The following is a 24,071-nucleotide window of genomic DNA, read 5'->3' as shown; positions in this document are numbered from 1 at the left end:
TGCACTCTAAGCCTATTAAAGTTCTTTCACACCAAGTCTGCTTTGCTTTGTGTTCTCTTTAGAGTGTGAAAATTTGGGAGCCTTCCTGTGCTCTCTCTCCCTCCTCCCCCCTCTCCACACCCCCCTCCCCCGCCAGCTGCATGGGGAAAGTGATGCTGGGAATATAGGTCAATATATATCCAATACCCATGGAGGAAGTAATAATGTGAATAGAGAATGAGGTCAGGGAAGAATTAACCTCATGGACAGCAAGGTTGTCCTAGCTGTTGTTGGCTTAAATATCTCTTCCAAGCTGAGGGTAGAGTAAAAAAGATTAAGATTTATCCTCAAAAATTTTTCAGAATATTTCTAGAAGTCCTTATCTATCTCCTCTATTAAATTTCAATTTTTTCAAAGCAGGAACCTTCATTAAAAACATTAAAAAATAAATAATATTCAAATTTATTTTTTCTACTTTGTATAACTATGAGCGTTAAGGCAATATGAACCCTTTGTGAATATACTTTATCCCAACAAAATTATAAGCTAAGTACATTTTGAGGTCTAGATTGGAAACTTAACTACCCTTTATAACTATTTTTTTTAAAGATTTATTTATTTATTTATACAAGCACTGGTTACAGTCAGAAGCGCGGGAGGGTGAGAGAATTCACCAGAGCTGGGAGCAGAACAGACTGACGAAGTACACTGCTGAGGGGCACAGCGGGCGTGGCAGGAGAGGTCTGTGTGTCATGTGCGACCCTCGCCAGCGGCTTGGGATTGAACAGGCGCTACAGAGGCTGCGGGCAGCCTTGCAGCCCAGCATTCAACCACTGTGCCACGGGGGAGGCCCTTTATAACTATTTTTAATGGAAAATGAGTTTCACATTCCATGCAACTAATTTACAAGTGCACCACTGGAATATAATCCATTTGCAAGCAAATATTGCTGAAATATCTAGCAGCTACATCAATGAACTTTAATTACATGGAAGCATTTTGATTATCTTTGTCTTCCTTCTCTACTCTAATAACCAGGTCTTCCTGAAACCAAGTCACAGTATAAATTATCAGACATGCAGGAGTTTGTTCAATCATGTCGATTTGTATAGGTGACCTAGAGATGATTTTGTCTTAAATGGAAGTCACTTCTCTTCCTGTTGATTAGGGGATGACTAGAAAGATGTTCTCAAGATGAAGAGATTGTAATTGCTACATCCTTCCATCCATCCATCCATCCATCCATCCATCCATCCATCCATCCATCCTTCCATTCATTTATTGGGTACACATTGGTACTGGAATCCAAAAGGTGTAGTCAGCCAAGCCCCAAGCTTCAGGCTTAAAGGAACCTTGAGCTTAGCATCTGCTCAGCTATAAATATGCCTACTAATAGCATGAGGACCCACCCATCAAAAATGTTGAATTCACTTGAAATTCGAGGAATCCACAAATAGCTAAGTAAAAGACTGAAAGGATATCTTCAACCTGAATTTCAAAATGGCTTAATTCCAAGGTAGCCTCTCAAAAAGCATTCTAGATGCTTTGTTGGAGAATATAGGAACAAATAAGGAAAGATCTTTGGATATTACACTGTAATGGGCAAGACTGATTGCAAAAATGCATTCTATCAACAGGGAAATGCAGTTGTTATGCTTAAAGTAAAAGCTTTAGGCCAAGGAAGCACTCATGAAAGAAAGTTGTAGTCTGAGACCTCCAATCTTCAGCTATCTTTTCTCTATTCATTCTGATACAAGAGACTTCCTTTTAGTGATATTCATGACCTTAATCCCCAAACCTTGTGTTCAAGTTTGAACAGTAACTAGAGTATTGTGCTGAATCAAAAACATGGATTCAGAGTTGCCGATAAACTGCATCAGCATCAGTTAAGTTAAATTGAGCTATACCTATGGAGATGAACTTCCAAATCTGGAGAGGTATCAGAAGATACTATTAAATGTATAGTATAGAGCCTGATGTATTTTTGTCATTATTTCAGAAGCACTTCCAAGTCTTCAGGTTCTCAGCATGATCATTCATTAACATGATTCTAGTGAGTTCACTGGTACCCAGTTTATAGATTTAGGTCATCAGAATGCTACTTTTACAATTGCTCTATTATATTATCCCTCCTAATTCAAGTAATGTCAAAATAGTCTAGTGCAGCAGATGGTTTGGGAATAACTATGTTTTCTGGAAGCCATGGAAAAATGAGACTAGGTTTTTGGGAATAAGCAGTTTTGGTGAAAATGGGGACCCAATAAACTTGCCAAAGTTTTCTTTAAGGAAAGACATGTATGAAAGAGATAATGTTTCTGCAATATAATATAGTTCTACTTTTCATTTAAGCAATCTTTTGTGCCCTGTGGCTCCCCTCCCATGAAATCCACAGCATTGTTGACTCAGAGGAATAAGGGCTACCACCCAGAGCAAAGAAATCGTTGCTGGGTTCAGAACCTCAGAGAGAGTATTCTAGAGTCCCTATAGTTAAGGTTCCCCAACTTCAGTGAACATCAGAATCACCTAGAGGCTTTCCTAAGTGGCAGTTTATTGGGCCTCATTACCAATCTAGTGTTTCTGATTCAGTGATCTGGTGTGGGCCCAAGAATTTGTCCCAGGTGACATGGATGCAGCTGATTTGGGACCACACTTCGAGAACCAATGCCCTAGAGAAACAATAGCCATGAAAGTAAAGTATACTGAGACATAGAACAGTTTTATAGATTTCAGAACCTTGATTCCATGTCAAAAGCAAAGCCTGGAATTCTACAATTGGAGTTTTACCATAAATAGATGTTAGTAGGCGTTGGACAGGTTGAAAAGTCCCTTCTGATGCTGGAGAGCGGTAACAAGGGTTTGGGGAAGGAGACAAAATGAAAATGAAGAGACGGAATGTTCTCACTCCTTTTTCCTAACACCACCCTTGAGTCTAATTTAAATGACACAAAGCAGCAATCCTTAGTGTCACGAATCAAATATTATACAAACCTGCTTCCCATTTTTTTTTTTTTGTCCTAGAAGATATTAGATTTTTCATGTAAACTTATCTGCTAGGGTATTTCAGTGCCCTGCCTATAGCTGTAGGGGAGCAAAAATCTGCCACCCTAAAATATGTCATTTTGGCAAAAGGTTGATTACATGGGGGGCCTCTAAATGCTGCATGTAGGTTGCTTTTGAAAAGATATTTGCATGTAAACTTCTCTCTATGAGAAAAACACTCCCTATCACTTTCCAGTGGAGATGATAGAACTTAATTCTGCATACTTTTGTTTACTATGCCTTCCTTAGGAAACTCCCTAACTGACCTTCTCCCTGACCCTCTAACTCCAAATCCTTTGATTTAAGCTAAGCTATTTAAGATGGCATTTGAAGTCAAATGGTGAGCTACTCAGTCATGCTTAGTCTTTTTCACATATATGGGGGACATACATATAATTATTAATCTGTTATCAGTCTATGTGATACTTGATACTTGCTTGATTATTTGCCACAAGGGTATGGAATGATTTCCTTCATACTCAGACATTGCTATTATATTTTTTCTTATGCATAAAAATTATTTTTACTTTAGAATCCAAGGTACTGCTTCATGAACAGTTTCACATATATGAGCGCAAGAATACACAGGTAAATTAAAGTAAGATATCATTCTACTACAGAATGAATATGTGCTTTACGAAGTATTAGATACCTCCTATTTTTGTGAAAAGAAGGTGCATTCAGGACATTTCATAGTTAAGAATCATCCTTTTGTTTCCCACTGAGGACAAAATCTATATTCTTTTTGCAATGGGCACAACCCTGTAATGGTATTCTTTCCTATTTGGTTATGACAGATACTCTCTCAGGATCTAAACTCATTTCTGTACGATGTACTTGAGACTTGGAGAAGTAAAGCACAATTTATATCCTCTAAATAGCACTCCCCAGTTCAGAGCATGTGGCAGATAACCTCAATGTGAACTTTGCCTATGAATGTTTATCTACGATCTCCAAGTAATATGGATTTATTCTGGTAATATACAGACCATTTTGTAGATAATGTTGATAGCAAACATTTTATTACTGATTTCTTGTAAATTACACATGGCTGTGTTTTAATGGATTTTCCTTCTAAGCCTCAGCCTCACAACATGAATAGTTATACATATTTTTGTTATGATCTTGAATATTGACTTTTAATTATGCACTGTTTAACAAAACAAATAAGGCTGTCATTTCCATCAAGGGAGTGTTAAGTATGGAGGGATCTTTTGACATCCCTCCTACCTTTCCATCCCAGTACTACTTACTTTAACATTACCCACAACAGGCATAAAAATATAAAAATCTCACATTACTTTAAGAAGACCCTGGAGCAGTTTTTAATTATGTTTATTGCAAAGGATACTTGGCTTACTGTAATGACAATTGAAGGGCACCTTAACAGCCACAGGAAAGGATAAGAAGGGCTATTTAAAGGGGCACAGAAAGCATTATTTCCATCACAATAGAAGACAGACTGGGAAAAATACATATAAATTGAAGTCAAAGAAGTTAGGCAATAGAATACACATTCTACTCAGGTGGCTATCAGGAGAATCAAGTCATTATAAAATCCAAGAACTAAACTCCACTCTTTCAGATAATTTCAGTTCTTAAGATTGTCTTATGGAAGACTCAGCATCTGAGGCAGTGCCTGAAAATCTGAAGTTGGCATCCAGATATGGTGACCCTTACTTCTAATACCACTGCCATCCTAAGATTCAGTGATTTCATTCTTGAAGATAAAAGGAGATGATGAGGAATTTCTATCGGACATGTATATTTTTAGATTCTGTTTCTAAGCATGAGGAGTGTTAAAGGCTTTGGACTTTCTTTCCTGGCCACTCTGGCAAGAATATAGGTCAAGAGCTCAGTAAGATGAAGATCAGTGATTTATTTCTGTATAGCAGTTAGCATTCTTTCTAACCCTTTCTCCAAGAATATCCTAAAATACATCATGTGAGGATATGTTAGTGGTAAGGACAAAGTCAGTGTATTGAATGGATGTTGCTTACTAAATCTTGACAGGAGACATAAAAGAACAAATGAAAATGTGACAATGACATACTTGGGATAAAATAAAGTTAGTGTATTTTGCTTAGGACTCTGAAAAATCAGAGAATGAAAAGAACTTAGAGATAAAAACTATTAAAAGATCATGGGGAAATCAAATAATTTATTTTTTTTAAATTACCGTCTGAATAATGGTGACAACTTGAAATTGAAGTCAGTACAATGGTGTTTCCATTATATTATACTCTTCTGTGATGCCAATTATCTCTGCAAGTTGTCATAAGAAAACTGGAAATGTGTTGTTTGTTTTCTCTTTGTATATGCCACAAAACCCCCCAGACCAGTTATTTAATTCAATCTGGGATAAAGAGGAACTTCTTTACTGACTTACACTGTATTTAAATTTTTCTAGTATTTCTGGGACCACCATGCCAACTTTGTAAGCAAAGGAGCAATGACAAGATAGTGTTAATTACTCAAAAAATTGTCACTACTGGAAAGAACTTTTTGGATCACTATTAGAAAACAATATCTACAGACCCTAATTAAACAACAAGAAAATTTATTGTTGGAAATATCAACTATTTGATGAGTCAATAGGGTCTTACATAGTTTGTCAGTTGACTGTTTCCTGACTTGTTGGAAAGTCCAAGTTCACTTTGAATGGAGAAAGCATATATTTTGGAACAAAAATAAAACTAGAATATTTTTATATCACAGAGGAGCTTTAAGATATTCTTAAGGGGTGCAGGGGGTAAAGTCTCAGCACTATGAAGCTATCAGTATCCTCTGCTAACCTGAGGGAGCTAACCCATGTGGTGCAGCAGACCCCTCCTGTTCTGCCCACTGCTCCCCTCAGCAGTGTATTTTAGTAAATCCGCCTGTTCCGCTCCCCACTCTGTATCTTGTGAATCCTCTCACCCCTTGCACATCTGGCCTACATCCCAGCTCTTGTATGCATAAATAAATAAAATAAATCTTAAAAGAAAGATATTCTTAAAACTTTTAGAGAAAGAATGTCTTGCCTGATAGATTTCAGACACTCTGGTCAATTATCAGGCATTCTTTCTATTCTGATAATGGAATAAGCTCTTCACAAATAAAAGAACACAAGCTAACTGCAACTTGAGGAAGCTATGTTTATTTCAGAGTCTCAAGGAGCCATGTGTTGTTAAACAAAATATAAAATGTGTAATAAACTTTAGCTATAGAGAACTTTGTTGGCTATAAAATATTATTTTATTGCTGTCCTCCTATCCACGTTCAAGATCAGTAAAGTATTAAAATATTCAAGATGACAGAACATGAAGCTTAATTCTAGAAATACAGCAGTGAGGATGAATGACAAGAGGCAGACACAGAATGCCTATACTGTCATTCATATGAAGTCCATCATTTCAGAATGTATGTAATTAAAAAGGATGTAGAGGTTAGAGTGAGCATCCCTAATTGATCATTTCCATTATTCTCCACATAGACACTGGTTGAAATTGAGACTGACAATTTTGAGTCAGTATCTCCTTGGTATAATGAGTCAAATACAGGCACTTCCATCTTACTTAAACACACAGTCGGTATGTTGAAGAATTTTCCTGAGGTCCAAAATGTTGTTCTCATAAGACTGTGGGAGCTCAGAAAAATAAATGCCATCTTAAATTACTCTGTATGTGTAGGAAGCAAGGAATTTTATTTTGAAATAGAACCCCCCCTTCCATTTTGTTTAAAGAAAACCTTTGATAATGAAATAATTATCCCTGTGAAAAATTATAGTTTCCAGGGGAACTATCCCTACTAATCAGACTGAAAGTTGAATTGGACATTGAAAAATTATATTGTATTCCCTCAGGATAGGAATTACTAAATAAGGGGAAAATTTTAAAAATATGAAGATGATGGGTTTTTGTAATGAGCTATTTGCAAAGAAGGAGAGTTAGAAAATTCTTTTGGCTCCTCTGTCAGGCATATGTACATGATTAGAATGACATTGTCAAAATCCATACTTGAAGTATTATGACAGCTGAAATTGATTTTTTAAGTTCCATCTACCTTTCTGGTATGCATATTGGCTTATGGTTTTTGTTACTTTAGGGTGTGTGTGTGTGTACCTGGGTGGTGGTGTTCTCATTATTGTATGCTTAATTTGTAGCTTAATGCCTGGATTAAAACCCACATAGTATGGTTTCAATCAGTATATCATAAATGAAGGCATATTAGACCATTTATTTTGCCCCACCATTTATAAAAGTAATGCTTATTATAGAAAAGATATGAAGGATTATAGAAAAAATAGAGGATAAAGGAAATTCACCCATAACCTTATCACCTAGGTTATGGATTTGATGTTCCCCCTTCTGGATTATAACATTTATTGAGCATTTTCTAGGTGCTGGAAACTCAGCTAAGCAATTGACTGATCGTAACCTCTTTTTATCTTCACAAAAACTTTTTGAGGTCAGTCTTACTAGGATCGCTTTCTTCTTTTTTCAAAACCTAGTAATTTTTTTTAACTGTCAGTAATTTACCCAAGTTCAACCAGTGGTAGATGGCAGAACTAGCCCCAAACTCCACACTCTTGGGGCTAGTACTCCATTAATTCCCACCATGCCTGTGTACATATGCAGAAATGTGGTAGTACTCTCCATTTTTGATAACTGGGTCCTATTCATCTTACCTCTGCATTATTTCTTGATTTCCAAATCCCCATTAATGCCTTACCTTTTGATTCTCAAAAGCAGAGGAGAGTTTGCCCATCAGACAGACATTTTGCAATGTCTGGAGATATCTTTCTAGAAGGGAGATAATAGAAGGGGGAGCATATGTTGTCTAGAGGCTAGGGATGTTGATAAACATTCTACCATGCTCAGGATAGCTTCCCACAAGGAATTCTCCAACCCAAAATGTTTGTGGTGGGGAAATCCTGCTTTAACTCACTTCCCTATCGTTAGCCTCAAAATTAGTTTCTCTGTCTTAAGTTTCATCTTCAGCCACACTGCTGCTTTGGTTATTTATTTTAAACACAGACAAAATCATTCCATGTTCTTTCTCTGTTTCATTCTGTATCTCTGGAGGACTCCTTTGGCCCCAAAACTGATTCAGACAGTTCTAGACTATATGACTTTAGGCAAGTAATTTAACCTCTCTAAACCTTAAAGCAAAGGAATAATAGCACTTACCTCCAGAAGTGTCTTGTGAGGATTTTAACCTTCATGGCTGGCACAAATTAAGTCCCCAATAAATGCTGTCCCAAGTTAAACAACAACAACAACAACAAAACCCTTTGAAGGTTTTCTACTGTCTGCAGAAGACCCAAACCTCAACATGTCGATCCAGACCTTTTATTTGCCATGAAGTCTTTTCAACGGTTTCTTCTCTTCGTCGCTACCTTGAATGACCTGTGTCCTGGTCATGCAGAGCTACCAGTTTCTATAGATGTATGGAGACTCTGATGTCTATGTCCTGTGCTCACACTCCCCTGCAAGCTAAGGAAGTCCATTTCCAGCTCCTCCAGTTGGAAATATCTATTGGTCAAATACCACCTCTTCTGTTTTGCTGTCTTTCATACCTAGTTATATTTACTTGTTCCTTCTCACACATGATCACAGAATTTTGGTAATACCACCTCTCTATCCATTTATCAATCCATCCATCCACTTATCCACCTACCCATGCATCCAATCTTCCTTCTACCTATCCATCCACCATTCTACCCATTCATTTTTCGACTCATCCATCCATGACAATGATGATCACAAGTGCTGGAACCAGATTTTCTTTTTATTAAGATTTATTTATTTATGCATACATGAACTGGGGTATAGACCAGAGGTTCGGGAGGTGAGAGGATTCATCAGAAAGAGTGGGGAACAGAACAATCAGATTGACTAAAATATACTGGTGAGGGGAACAGTGGGTGAGAGAGGAGAGGTCTGTGCACCATGTGGGTAGCTCCCTGGCTGGCCAGGGATTGAACTCATGCTGCAGGGTCTTCAGCTAGCTTCATAATGCTGTGCTTAACCCCTTATGCCACCAGGGAGGCATGTGGAACCACATTTTCTTGATTCAAATTAGGATCCAAAATCAAATTTATGTAACCTTGAGCAAATTACTTGACCCCACAAAACCTTAATTTCTTCTAATCTAAAATAAGAGTATTTGGCAAACATACTGCGAAGATAAGACTGTGTGTAAAGCATTCACCATATTTCTTGCTGTGAATAAACCCTAAGTAAATTTTTACTCTTAATGGACTTGTGTGTGTTAAAGCTGCTCTATAACAACTTCCTTTCACATTGGGACTTGCATTATAATGGGTTGTGAATGTGCCCAAATCTCTCATTAGATATAGAGCTTGTTGAGGGAAGGGAAAAAAATCTCTTCCTCAAACTAACACTTGAAACACAGGTTACAGGAATATTGTTTGTGTCTACATATGGTCTGTGTTTTACAATGTCGGTTGACTGGTATTTTCTCTGTTAAGATGCTATGCATACATATATCAATGTAAGAAATATGGCCATTCAAAAGAAATCTGCTAATCTCCCACAGTGAAGACGCCCCGTCATTTCCAATGCACCTTTCAAGTTGACTTTCTGGTTATAATGCAATCAAAAGAAATCTCTCATGACTATAAGAATGGCCTTCAGCTTTTCCTGTTTTCCAGGAGCTGTAGAGATGAGGTTAGTAACATATTCCTGTAGAAAGAACTCCTTGACTACTTTATTTTACATGTGGATTTGAATGCTTTATATTTTATTAAAATTCAGATTACATTCTTACTAAGCAAGTGGTTCAATCAGATTAACAAAATAGATCCTCCTCTGTTGCCCAACATACCTGAAGGCAAGATATTGCTTAGGGAACAAACCCCCCACCCCCAAATACACACATAAATGCAAAATAAATTGATCTGTACAATCATTATTGAGCTGAAATAGCACTTATAAATGTATTTTTATTGTGAAAAATGGCCAAATAAGAGTTGTTGACTGTTTGTAGCTCTGTAATGTAAGTCAGATAAATTGGTGCCCAGAAGTCTGACATTTCAAAAGCCCAAGAATATGTTGCATTTTTCTGGTATGCCATTTTTGTAATTCTCTCAGCTATTTTCCTTTAGCAAGAAGCAATTTTTCTGTGCCCAGGCAGTTCAATTAGAGCATTGTAAAAGTTGTCAGAATGACTTCAACCTTAGTGTCCCTGAGCAAATGGTATAATTTTGTGAGGAACAAGTTCTATTCTTACCACCCTGGTTTGGACAATGGTCTTAACTAACTTGGAAAAATAACATACCTGGGCCACCCTGGTGGCGCAGGCAGTTGAGTACAGCGCTGTGAAGCTGTCCACAGCCTCTGCGGTGTGAGCTCTATCCCAGCTACCTTGGAGAAACCCACACGGCGAAGCAGACCTCTCCTGTCTCGCCTGCTGTTCCCCTCAGCAGTGTATTTCGGTCAGTGTGCCTGTTCTGTTCCCCGCTCTGTCTCTGGTGAGTCCTTTCACCCTCCCGCACATCTGGCCTGTACCCTGGTTCTTGTATAAATAAATAAAGCTTCAAAAAAAGAAAAGAAAAGAAAAGAAAAATAATGCACCATCAGTATGTTCTCAACTCAGTTAACCTGTCCAGAAAATTAGCAACATACTATCGTAGCTCAGTTCAGCATCCTTGTGCCCTTTAACCAATGGTGTTTCTTGGGCTTTTGAAATGATAGGTGATGCATGTGTGATTGTGAAGGGAATATGAAAAATTTCTGTACCTTTTGCTCAATTTTACTATGAACTTAAAACTTCTCTATAAATAGTCTTTTAAGAAATAAAAGTCAAACAAAAGTCAGCTTAATCCAAGCTTTGGGCAGTTATGCTCTATTTCTCCATGCTGTTTTAGATAGATTATTCATTCATGCTGCTATATGATTTTTAGTTGTGTGAATATTAACACAATATCCTTATCCAGTCTATGAATGATAGATGCACATTTCCAGTTTTTGTCTGTCATGAATAGTGATCCCGTAAACTTTCTTTCTTTTTTTTTTTTTTGGTGGGACCCTCGCCTGTGGCCAGGGTTCCAACTGGCACTGCAGAGGCTGCAGGCAGCCTCACAACCCAGTGCTCATCCACTGTGTCACCAGGGGAGGCCTGATAAACATTCTTGATCAGGTCTTTTGGTGGACATTTGTACAAATTTCAACTGCGCATAAACTTCACAGTGAAACTCCTGTGTTATAGGAAATGTGTATGTTAGTCTTTATTGGATACTGTTAAATAGTTTTTTTAATTTAAATTTTATTTTTATATTCCCCATACAATTACAACCCCCTTATTTTGACCCCAATCCCTTCTTTCCCCGCTCCCCACCCCCCTTAGAGTGTCTCTGGTTCATAGTTGTTTGTTGATTTTGGTAGTTTTCTTACGTGAATGTTCTTGCAGTAATGCATAATATTTCCAAATACTCCACTTCCTTTCAGCACTGAGTATTTTCCATCTTACTCACCTTAATTATTCTGACTGAGGTGGTGTATTCTTGCACATGGTTTTAATTTACATTTCCCAGTGACTCGTGAAGTTGAGTAACTTTTATTTGTGTTTATTGACCATTTTGTTGTCTTCACTGATGAAGCATCCAAGTATGTTGCTCATTTTTTAATTTTGTTATATCTCTTTTTCTCATTGATTTTAAAGAATTCCTTATGTGTTACAAATGTATATCCTTTTTGATCAAGCAAAGGTATGTCAATACTTTTTAAATGCATATTTGAATCGAAAGTTTCTCTTGCAACTGTAATTTTCTAAGGTCTGTAACTTGGTTGAAAAACTGGAGGCCAGTGTGACTTTAACTAGTCACCTCACTGCTTCATGATGGGGAAGGTCCAGATATTGTGGGTTGAGATAAAGAAAGTTATGAATTCCTCTGACTCCCAAGTATGTATTTTTTTTTTATTAAGTGAAATTTCATCAGACTTGAGCATAGAATGGCAGCTCATATCCCCTTCACTGATAAACAGAAGAGTTAGATCGGAAGAGTTGTTTAAAATGGGGTATGGATGAATTCTTTGCATTTTCCATCTTCTCTATTAGTTTTTATTTATTTGCCATTCAAAGTAGGATGCACTAGAATGCACTGCATTGTCAGTCATTGCTCTCATGTCCACCAGAAACTAAAGATCCTCTGGTTGACTGTTAATGACCTTTCAGAATTCCCCATGAATAAATCGAGGCATTGCAGATTTCAATTATGAGAAAGCAAACGGTGATGCTTGTAGACCCTCAGATTATTCAGTCCATTGCCTAATCTCAGAAACTCTCAAATTTTTCCTTTTTCCATGCTATTAGCAGCAAAATGTAAATCAAATACAACACTTACAGTCAGTAGGAGAAAAATGTCTATTCCACTGTCTTCTGAAATCTATCTTCACTTCAGGTAAAATATGTAAATGTGAATTTTTGAGCCTCGCTTTCTCTACACACCATGGACATTAATTCACTTTTGAAGTTCATGTTGGTAGGGGAGCCCATTATCAATTAAAAGGTGATGTCGCTAGGAGAATGGGAAGAAATAAAAATTGACAAATCAGTTAAAATGTCAAAACTTAATAAACATGCATCAATAAATCAGAACACATCTATTTCAGGATTATTAATATAGTCAGCTTTTAAGAAATCAGATATGTTAAAGGACTAAGAGTTTAGAATAATACACAGGGAAATTTTTCTTAACCACTTTGTTAACTTGAAAAGAGATTTTATGCCAGTAATTAAAACATTAGGTGTTGCCTGCAAAGAGTTAAACTTGAATTTTCTGTTCACAAAAGCATACCAGTGGGACAGCAATGACTTTAACAAGCCAAACATGATAATCTGCTGTAATTTTCCCTCTCCACATGTTGCCATTAAGTCTTTTTTTTTTTAAGATTTATTTATTTATTTATACAGACAATCACTGCATACAGTCAGAAGCTTGGGAGGGTGAGAGAATTCACCAGAGCCAGAGCAGGGAGCAGAGCAGGCAGAAGGACCGAAGTACACTGCTGAGGGGAGCAGCGGGCGGTAGGAGAGGTCTGCGCGTCATGTGGGATCCTCCTCTGGTGGCCGGGGAGCAGCCGGGGATCGCACCGGCGCTGCAGAGGCTGCGGGCAGCATCGCAATCCAGCGCTCAACCACTGCGCCACCAGGGAGGCCCTGCCATTAAGTCTTAATACTAAGTAGAGTTTTACATGCAATATGACTATTATCTTGAAGGAAGTGAGGCTGGGAGAATCTAGAGATACCTGTTCTTCCTTACCCATACTTCTCAGTAAGAAAATGAGTAAGCAAATAACTAATCAAATGAGTAAGCAAATGAGTAATCAATCTCTCAAGGTCAGTACATTCTAAGGAAACCAGCATCATTCGTGGTTATACTGATGTGGCCCATAGTCTGTTAGGCATGGCAAATCACTTTGCCTTTATTTTGGTAAAGTAAAACAAGATGATCAGATTGCAAAACCTATCAACTTTTATACCTGGTCATATCTAGACAATTAATGATACTGCTTCTTATGGACAGTAGAAAACTACTTTGCATCAATAGTTTGATATGAGGGGATTTTCAAGTAGCTTCCCTATCCCCTACAGTGCTATCCATCTAATTTCATATTCATTAGGACCTATAAACTCAGGGCTTAGTTACACTTGGTTAAGTTAACATTTCCAAAGAAAAGAACTAAGAGATTTCGTCAACTTAAAATGTTATCTGTGGACAGTTTGATAGTGGACAACTTTAAAAAAAGTTAACTAAATCAAATAGTTACTCAATGTGGATAAATGGTAATAAAGTTTGAAAGTAATTGTCACATCTAAATTTGGATACCAGTTTTTAAAAAATCATTTAAATTCATCAATAAAGGAAGGATTCAAAATAGTATAGCAGTGCTTTTTGAGAAAATGATAAAATAGTGCAGTGGTAAAAATAATGAGAGAGTTAAAATCTGAATGATAGTTTAATGATACTGACAGAAATGAGAGTAATACTGCTACCTGATCTGTAAATTTGTACAGACATTGATTTATGTCGGTTTTATCTGCTGACTAACACTGGGGCATTAGTCTTGGAAAATATTATTATAATCATTATAGAAAAAGGGGCATTGGGTGATTTGACTAAATTCTTTTTAACAAGGATTAGCATCCTTAAATATTTGGATAAACATTGTAAACTATCAAAACAAAACCAAAACCTCTTGGGAATTAAAATAGACAGTGGGGGAAAATGATTATTTGCTACATTTCTAGTCAATTGATAATAATGTTATTTAGAATTACTGTTTAATTTACTTTAATTCAATGCACTATGCTGGCATTTCCATTTAAAATACTCAACAACTGTATGAAATAGGAATTATTATTCTTATTTTCCAGATAATTTGCCAAAGTTACATATTGTTACCACATGTGAAAATATCCTGTGAACAAATACATAAACTAATAATAAAAATCCTCAGAACATAGTGCCAAGATCTTGCTTTCTAATACCATTTTCCAAAAAAAAGAAGGGTTTCTTGGAAAAATCATCGGTTCTAGAACTGAAGCAGGAAATGAACAAGATGAACTTGGGGCATCTGGTAGAGTTGGGAAGTAAACAAGTGCTCTGAAAAAAGAAAAACAGGGCCTTCCTGGTGGTGCAAGGGGTTAAGCAAAGCACAATGAAGCTATCCGCAGCCTCTGCAGCAAAAGTTCGATCCCCGGCCAGGGAGCAACCGACATGGAGCAGAAGACCTCTGCTGACTTGCCCACTGCTCCCCTCAGCAGTGTATTTCAGTAGATCTGCCTGTTCTGTTCCCCACTCTCTCTCTGGTGAATCCTCTCACCCCCCACACCTCTAGGCTGTACCCCAGCTCTTGTATGCATAAATAAATAAATCTTAAAAAAAAGAAAAAAGAAAAACAATCCCACAATAATAGTCTATGTCAAAGAGATACTAAAGTCAAATACTAGTTCCCAGTGGCCAGAACTAGAACAATTTAAGCAACAACATAATGTAACATTAGATTATAACCCTAAGTACAAAATAATTATCCATGCATCCATGATAAAAATGATTGAATAGTTTGGAGACAATAGACAAATATTTTGTAAAGAAAATTCTTTTTTTTTTCAAATTGAAATTTTATTTTTATATTCCCCATACAATTGCAACCCCCTTATTTTGACCCCAATACCTCCTTTTTCTGCCCCCCAGGGCCCTATAGAGTGTCTCTGGTTCATAGTTGTTTGTTGATTTTGATTTTTACTTTCTTATAGTTATTCTTTTTCCTGGTCTCTTATTTAAGTTTTCTAGATTCCTGCTATGAGTGAGACCATCCGGTATTTTTCTTTTTCTTTCTGGCTTATTTCGCTGAGTATGATCCCTTCCAGCTTCATCCATGTTGCTGCAAATTGCATGTGTTTATCTTTTTTGAATGCTGAGTAATATTCCATGGTGTATATGTACCACATCTTCTTGATCCAGTCATCTATTTTTGAGCATTTGGGTTGTTTCCAAAGCTTAGCTATTGTAAATAGTGCTGCTATAAACATAGGGGTTCAGGTGCTCTTTGGAATTGATGTTTCTGTGTCCTTTGGGTAAATACCTAGGAGTGGAATTGCTGGATCATATGGAAGCTCTATGTTTAGTAGGTCCAGAAATCTCCACACAGCTCTCCATAGTGGTTGGACCAGTTTGCACTCCCACCAACAGTGCAGGAGAGTTCCTTTTTCTCCACAACCTCGCCAACATTTGTTGTTGCTAGTTTTTGTAACATGTGCCATTCTCACTGGTGTAAGATGGTATCTCATGGTAGTTTTGATTTGCATTTCCCTGATTACAAGTTATGTTTAACATTTTTTCATATGCCTGTTGGCCATTTGCATTTCCTCTTCAGAGAAGTTTCTTTTTAGTTCTTCTGCCCATTTTTTGACTGGATTATTTTCTTTGTTGTTGTTGCGTCTCATCAGCTCTTTGTAGATTTTTGTGATCAGTCCTTTATCATTCGTGTTGTGTGCAAAAATGTTCTCCCAGTCGGTGGGGTTTCTCTTTGCTTTTGCTATTGTCTCTTTTGCTGTGCAGAAGCTCTTTAATTTGATGTAGTCCCAGCTGTTGATCTTTGCCTTCACTATCACTGCTTTGGGTGATGTGTCTGTAAAGATGTCTTTGATGTGCATATCACGTAGTGTTTCGCCTATATTTCCTTCTATGTATTTTATGGTTTCAGGTCTTATGTCTAGTTCTTTACTCCATTTTGAGTTGGTTTTTGTGTATGGTGTGAGGTTGTAGTCAAGCTTCATTCTTTTGCATGTAGCGACCCAGTTTTCCATCACCATTTATTGAACAAACTTTCTTTTCTCCAATGCATAGTCTTTGCTCCTTTGTCAAAGATTAGTTGACCATAAATCTGTGGGTTTATTTCTGGATTTTCTATTCAATTATATTGGTCTGTGTGTCTGTTCTTGTTCCAATACGATGCAGTTTTGATGATTATGGCTTTGTAGTACAGTTTGAAGTCTGGGAGTGTGATGCCTCCATTCCCTTCTTTTTTTTTCAGGAGAGCTTTGGCTATTCTGGGTTTTTGGTGATTCCATATGAATTTCGTCAATAATTGTTCTATTTCTTTGAGGAATGACGTTGAAATTTTTATTGGAAGAGCATTGAATCTGTATATTGCTTTTGGTAGGATGGCCATTTTAATAATGTTTATTCTTCCACTGCTTGAGCAGGGGATGTCTTTCCATTTCTTTGTGTCTTCTATTTCTTTTAACAGTGTTTTATAGTTTTCTTTGTATAGGTCCTTTACCTCTTTCTTAGATTTATTCCCAAGTATTTGTTTTTTTTTTTTTTGGTTTCGATAATTAAAGGGATTTTTTTTTGATTTCTTCTTCTTCAGATTTATTGTTTGTGTTTAGGAAGGCTACTGACTTTCACGTGTTGATTTTGTATCCTGCCACTTTACTGAACTGATTGATGAGTTGAATTAGTTTTTCTGTGGAGTTTTTGGGGTTCTCTATGTATATTATCATATCATCTGCAAATAGTGATAGTTTGACTTCTTCTTTTCCTATTTGGATTCCTTGTATGTCTTTCTCTTGTCTTATTGCTCTTGCTAGGACTTCCAGTATTATGTTGAAAAAGCAGTGGTGAGAGTGGACATCGTTGTCTTGTTCCGGATCTTAATGGGAATGCTTTCAGCTTTTCGCCATTGAGAATGATACTGGCTGTTGGCTTTTCATATATGGCATTTATGATGTTGAGGTATATTCCTTTTATCCCAAGCATTTCAAGGGTTTTTATCATGAATTGGGTGTTGCACTTTGTTGAAAGCTTTCTCGGCATCTATTGATATTATCATATGGTTTTTATATTTCTTTTTGTTGATGTGTTGGATAACGTTGATTGATTTTCAGATGTTGAACCATCCTTGTGTCCCTGGAATGAATCCCACTTGGTCGTGGTGAATTATCTTATGGATACATTGTTGGATTCTGATAGCTAAAATTTTATTGTGGGTTTTTGCATCAGTGTTCATTAGCAAGACTGGCCTGTAGTTTTCTTTTTTTGTGTTGTCTTTGTTCGGTTTTGGTATTAGTGTAATGTTGGCTTCATAGAACGTGTTTGGTATTATCCCTTCCTTCTCAATTTTTTGGAAGAGTTTGTGAAGGATAGGCACTAATTAGTTTCTGAACGTTTGGTAGAATTCATTTGTAAATCCATCAGGTCCTGAGCTTTTGTTTTTGGGAAGGTTTTTGATTACCATTTCAATTTCGCTGCTTGTAATTGGTCTGTTTAGGTGTTCTATTTCTTCTTTATCTAGCTTTCGGTGATTGTAGAGTTGTAGGAATTTGTCCATCTCCTCTAGATTGTTGAACTTGTTTCCATATAACTCTTCATAGTAGTTTGTGATTATTCTTTTGATTTCTGCTGTGTCCGCTGTGATTTCTCCTCTTATAAAGAAAATTTTTAATACTTTATATATATATCCTGCCTTTAAAGAGGTAGATTATATGTCCCCACTCTTTACATGTGGGCTGTTTATGGTTTCTTAAGTGCACAGTGACTTATTCCAAAGAGGACAGTGCAGAAAGGGGAAACTGACTTTACATGAAAAACCTGACAAACACTCCCTCAGGCAAGTGACAAACTTTGACAAGATTTCTCATAAGTCATGTTTTGACGTGTATTTTTCACATGATGTGATAAGAATGGCCTTTACCTCTGTGATCTTTCTTCCAAAACCCAATAGCTTCACTTTAATAGTGAAAAATATATTAGATAAATACTAAGAGTGGAACTTTCTACAAAATGCCTGACCTGTACACCTTAAAACACTCAAGGTCATTATAAAATTGACTGAGAAATTACCTAACCAAGAAAAGCCTAAATAGACATGGCAATTACATATGATATGTGAGATGGGGCCCTAATTAGAAAAGGCATATTAAGAAAAAACTTAAAAAATCAGAATAAAGCTTGGGACTCAGTTAAAAAAACAAAAACAAAAACACATCCAGGCCTCACAGATGGCCTGGAGGTTAAAACTCAGCGCGATCACCACGATGGCCTGAATTCAATTCCTGGTCAGGGAGCTATTCCTCTTACGATGCAGCAGACCTCTCCTGTCTTGCCCACTGCTCCCCTCAGCGGTGTATTTCAGTGTTCTGCTTCCCACTCTGTGTCTGGTGAATCCTCTCACTTCCTGCACCTCCTGCCCATCCCAGTTCTTCTACATACACACATATACCCCCACCCCATATCCCAGTGTCTCAATGTGACACACCCCCCCCACCCCATATCCCAGTGTTTCAGTGTGACAAATATACCATACAGGTGTAAGGTGTTAACAACAAGGGATGGATCTGAGTACTATGGCAGCTCTATACTATCTTTGTAACTTCTATCTTTGTAACTTTTCTGTAGCTCTATATTTATTCAATTTAAAAAAAAATCCTTTAAACTTGAAGTAAAAAGTGAGAAAAGCAGACCTGTAATATAAAAATTCATTTATTCATGAATTAATCTGCTCATTATTTTGTGTGTTCATTCATTTATATACTAAATTATTTAATGGCTAGTCTCTTATGACTACTTTGTGGCAGCTTATCCTAAAGTGATAAAGCTCCTCAGCTCAGCATGGGCATTATCTCTATACAGTGGTATATCCTTGAGAAGAAGTTGTGTTACATGTTGAGTGGTCAGTAATTCTAAGAATTCATAGAAGAATGGAGAAAAGCATTAGGTTTTGTGGCTATCTGAAGAATACTGTTGATGGAGAGTTTCCCCTCCTTGAATTCTAATTATAGATTTATTGCAGACTGTTTCACTGAAAATAGTTTTGATTATTTTGGATTTTTTTTTTTACTACATGGTCTTTTAATGCATCATAATATTATACAGACTTTACAGTGACTACATGTTATTAGTTGACTATGGCATTATCATTTTTTAAGATTTATTTATTTATGCATATAAGAATTGGCATGTAGAGCAGAGATGAGGGGGTGAGAGGAGTCACCAGAGAGAGTGGGGAGCAGAACAGGTGGATCTACTGACATACACTGCTGAGGGAAGCAGCAAGAGAGACCGAAAAGGTCTGCTGTGCCACTTGTGTTCCTCCCTGGCTGGCTGGGGACCGAACTCATGTTTCATTGGCTGGCCATAGCTTGATAGTGCTGTGTCGTTAGCCCCTGTGCCACCATTTTCTGATAGTGACAAATAATTAAGTCACTTTAGGGAACTCACTTCTTTTAGTTTGCAACATAATTAAACAGAAATTGATCTCATTTCCTAAGTCCTATACTTTAAAAGAAATAATTGAATTATTCTCATCGCCTTTTACTTTCCAACAAGAATATATTCTGAACAGCAAACTAATTTTCTCCTGAAAAAATATATTGAGCACAAAAACATGAAATTCTTGTAAACATTCAAAAGCTCATTTGTTTTGTTGTGACCACTGCAATGTTGATGAAGGCTAACTAGAAATACATCCTCAATTTGTTGATCTAGTGGCCATCCCCCAAGTCTGCAGAAATAACAAATAACCTAGACATTATTTCTGAAAATATCACATTTTGTTCTTGAGGACTTTGGCATGGAAGTGATCCTCAGTGTAAAATCTATATGAAATGTATGGAATTCCCTACAAGGAATATTGGGTTATTGCTTTCTGTAGCTTTGAAAACCGTCTTTCTTGGATGGCAGCAGAAAGCTTCAATATACTTGCATGAATTATAGATGACACCCAGTACTCTTGTTAAATAGCTACAGGATGGTTTACAAAGAAAGACCCTTTAGCCTCTGGATGTTCTTATGTCTCTGTCACACTAAAGATGTATCTTTAGAAATACCCTAGTATTCTAGACATTTTCCAATAAATTGAATATAGTATTCAAAGACTGATTTTCTATTCGTTCTGTTTTTTTTTTTAATTATCACAAAGTTTCAGAAATGTATATAACCTGGAAATGAAGTCATGGCTTTTAAACAATTAGCCCCAAAGAGAAATTGATTTCAAGAAAGACAGTCTGTGAAGGGTGTAGACAAAACAAACATTGATTCCAGACTACAGATTCTTAATAGTTCAGACTTTTAGTGCCTTATAATGAACATCTTTGGGGCCTCCCCGGTGGCGCAGCGGTTGAGCGCTGGGTTGCGAAACTGCGCGCGGCCTCTTCGGCGCCGTTTCGATCCCCGGCTGCTCCCCGGCCACCGGAGGAGGGTCCCACATGGCGTGCAGACCTCTCCTGCCGCCCGCTGCTCCCCTCAGCAGTGTACTTCGGTCCTTCTGCCTGTTCTGCTCCCCGCTCTGGCTCTGGTGAATTCTCTCACCCTCCCTCCCGCACTTCTGACTGTACCCAGTGCATGTATAAACAAAACAAACAAACAAACCAGCAAACAAATAAATAAAAAAAAGCATGCCTCTATAAAAAAAAAAAATAAAGAATTAAAAAAAAAAAATGAACATCTTTACTTTCAGTAGAGAAAAGGAGCAACACACATCAAGGCCACAAGTCAACACTCTCCATTTCGAAGACACACTGCTGCTGACTTTCATTCATGTTTTTTTCTTACATTTTTAAAAATATATTTTTTAAAGATTTATTTATGCATACAAGAGCTGGGACACAGGCCAGATTGGGGGCAGGCAGTGAGAGGATTCACCAGAGACAGAGTGGGGAACAGAACAGGCAGAATGACTGAAACACACTGCTGAGGGGAGCAGTGGGTGAGACAGGAGAGGTCTGCTGTGCCATGTGGGTTATTCCCTGGCCTCCTGGGGATAGAATTCGTGCTGTAGAGCCTGCTGACTGCTCATAGTGCTGTGCTTAATCCCTTGTACCACCAGGGAGGCCCCTTTAAAAATATTCTTTATGAAGGTATGCACATTTTCATCGTGGACATTTACAGCATGCACTCTTATCATTTCAGCAATTTTCTTTAGTGCCAGACTAAATAGATAAATAAAACATCAGTTGTATTTTAGGAAATACCTATTATTTAAAAACCAGTGAAATGAAATCAGACTCCTTACTCCTTGAGAATTTAAAGTGAAGCTCTTTCAATGGGAAAGATGTGATTTTATAATGTCAATTACATTTATTTTTTACTTTAGCAAAAAAGTTCTTTTTTATACCCTAAAATGGTTTTCTCACTAAGTTTATAGAGTCTACAAGGAATAAATAAATATATATGATATTGACTCATGTAGATTTTTAGTGACAAGATAAAGTATTAACAGGAAGTATACTAGGTTTGTAGTCTTAGCATCTTATATTATTTTGAAAAGAGCCTTTAGAGTGTAATGATACCTTGGAAATATTCAGAGACAAAGAATGCAGAGGATCCTGGAGATTCTAGTTTCTTCTCTGGGGTTAACAAGTTGTGTGACTGAGGATAAGCTACTCTGTTTCTTGAAATTTAGCATTCTTATTTGTAGCACATGTAGACTTGTATGACTTATTTAATTTTATAATAATGGTATTAAAAGGTACCTTGATTTCAGGGTCATTTTCACTAAGCCTCACTAAAGAGCAAGAGCTTTGTAAAGAGACACCCAAAATTTCTAAAAGAATAAAAATTGAATGCTCTAAAAATGTGATGAATGGAGTTTTGGTTTTAGATTCTACACATAAAGTGCTTGGCAATCACCTTGATCTTTACAGCAACAAGAAAAACATGAACAATATGAAAACCTGACTTTTCTCAGACCCACCCTAAATTTAGGTCCCAGAACAACACATCATCTCAAAATCTGAGAGGGAGTGGTATACAGAGATTCATAGCCAGTGTCATCTTACCTGCTTCAAAAACAATGGAGGCACAGACTTAGAGTAATAGATTACCGAAGGGTAAGTGTGAACTTTATTGAGAGTAAGAAATTTGGGGTATCCAGTCTTAAGGGGTGCTCATGGATTTCATTTTCAGAAATCCCACCATATTATTCTTTATTTTTATTATTTTTTATTTTTTAAAAGATTTATTTATTTATGCATACAAGAGCTGGTATATAGGCCAGAGATGCAGGAGGTGAGAGGATTCACCAGAGACAGAGTGGGGCACAGAACAGGCAGATTGACTGAAATACACTGCTGAGGGGAGCTGAGGTCGAGATAGAAGAGGTCTGCGTTGCCATGTGGGTTGCTCCCTGGCCGGCCAGGTATCGAACTTGTGCTGCAGTAGGCTGAGGATTGCTTCGTAGTGTGGTGCTTAACCCCTTGCGCCACCTGGGAGGCCCCTCTTCTTTATTTTTAATAAGTTGATATTTTAATGATGTACCATTGCTTTGCACCCTTGTTCATATTTTTACAGTACAGGATTTCTCCTCTCAGATGTGGTTACCATAGCTCTCCCCCCACCAAAGCACCAATAATCCTCCACAATACTCTATTGTGCTGTCCTTCGCCTTTTTACCCTTCCCTCTCCTGCTTTGGATGCTTCAGATCTATGATCAGCGTCCATCATGTTTTTACAGTGATGATTCTAGGAAAACACCCTCATGTTTGGGTCAGATTGAGGGGCAAAGTAGCCCTTTTATAATACTACCAGGTCATCTTCCTCAAAAAGGCATACACTTTAGGAGAAAGAACCTTGCCAGAGCCTTATGTGACCTATGAGGAGGATGATTAGCAAACCCCAGCCCTCTCTTTCTTTCCCAAAGGAAAGATTTTAAAAAAAGGATGAATACTTCTGAAGTCAAAATCCAGGCACTCAGGGCCATTGAAAGACAGAATTAATAAGATAGAATGCTTCCCCTTCCCCACACTTTGCCAACACATCAATAGGCTCCTGAATATTAGCCATGGATTACAAAGAAAGAGCTGAAGACCCAGAATTTATTTAAGAAGGAATTCTTAGATAAATCCACCAGTGGATGAAACAAGGACACCAAAGGAAACTGATGCCTCTGGTACCTATAATAACTATGGAAATCTTAAGCACAACAGTTGCTGGACACATCAACATTAAATCTCGCAATTTCCCTCCATTTCTATTATATGCTATATCACATTTGACTTCCATGCCCAAATTACAAGGTATGTGAAAAGGAAAGAAAAAAAAAAAAAAACCTCTGAAGACACAAAACTAGCATCAGATTCAGATAAATCATAATTTGGAATAGTTAGATAATGAATTTAAATTAACTATGAAAGAAGTCTAAGATGGTGGACCATCACAGACATCTCTACCTGTTCAGATCCCTTGGACCAGCATTGGTGAGGGAGCAACTACTCTTAGTAGAAAATTGAGGACTCGATGATCAAGGTCTCCACAAGGAGGAAAGACATAGATCACTGGAAAGGGTAGGAAAGTCTGAGAAATGCCCTAAGAATGATATCAGGGCACTGAAAGAGGAACCTGCCTCTTCCCCATCCAGACTGCCAGGGCTTCTTGTCAGCCCCTAACTACTGTATCTGGGCAAATGCAACATACCATAAAGAAAAATGACTATGGGGCAGTCAAGGAGCTGACACATCTGGGGTTCTGGGCTGCTGGGTTAGTAGTCTTCAAAGGCACCCACACCTTCTCCAGCCAGCATTCAGGGTTTCCCTAGGCTCTTAGC

Source organism: Talpa europaea (assembly GCF_964194135.1).
Source record: "Talpa europaea genome assembly, chromosome: 11".
In the NCBI taxonomy this organism is placed as follows: domain Eukaryota; kingdom Metazoa; phylum Chordata; class Mammalia; order Eulipotyphla; family Talpidae; genus Talpa; species Talpa europaea.
Note: the sequence above shows the minus strand (reverse complement) of the source record.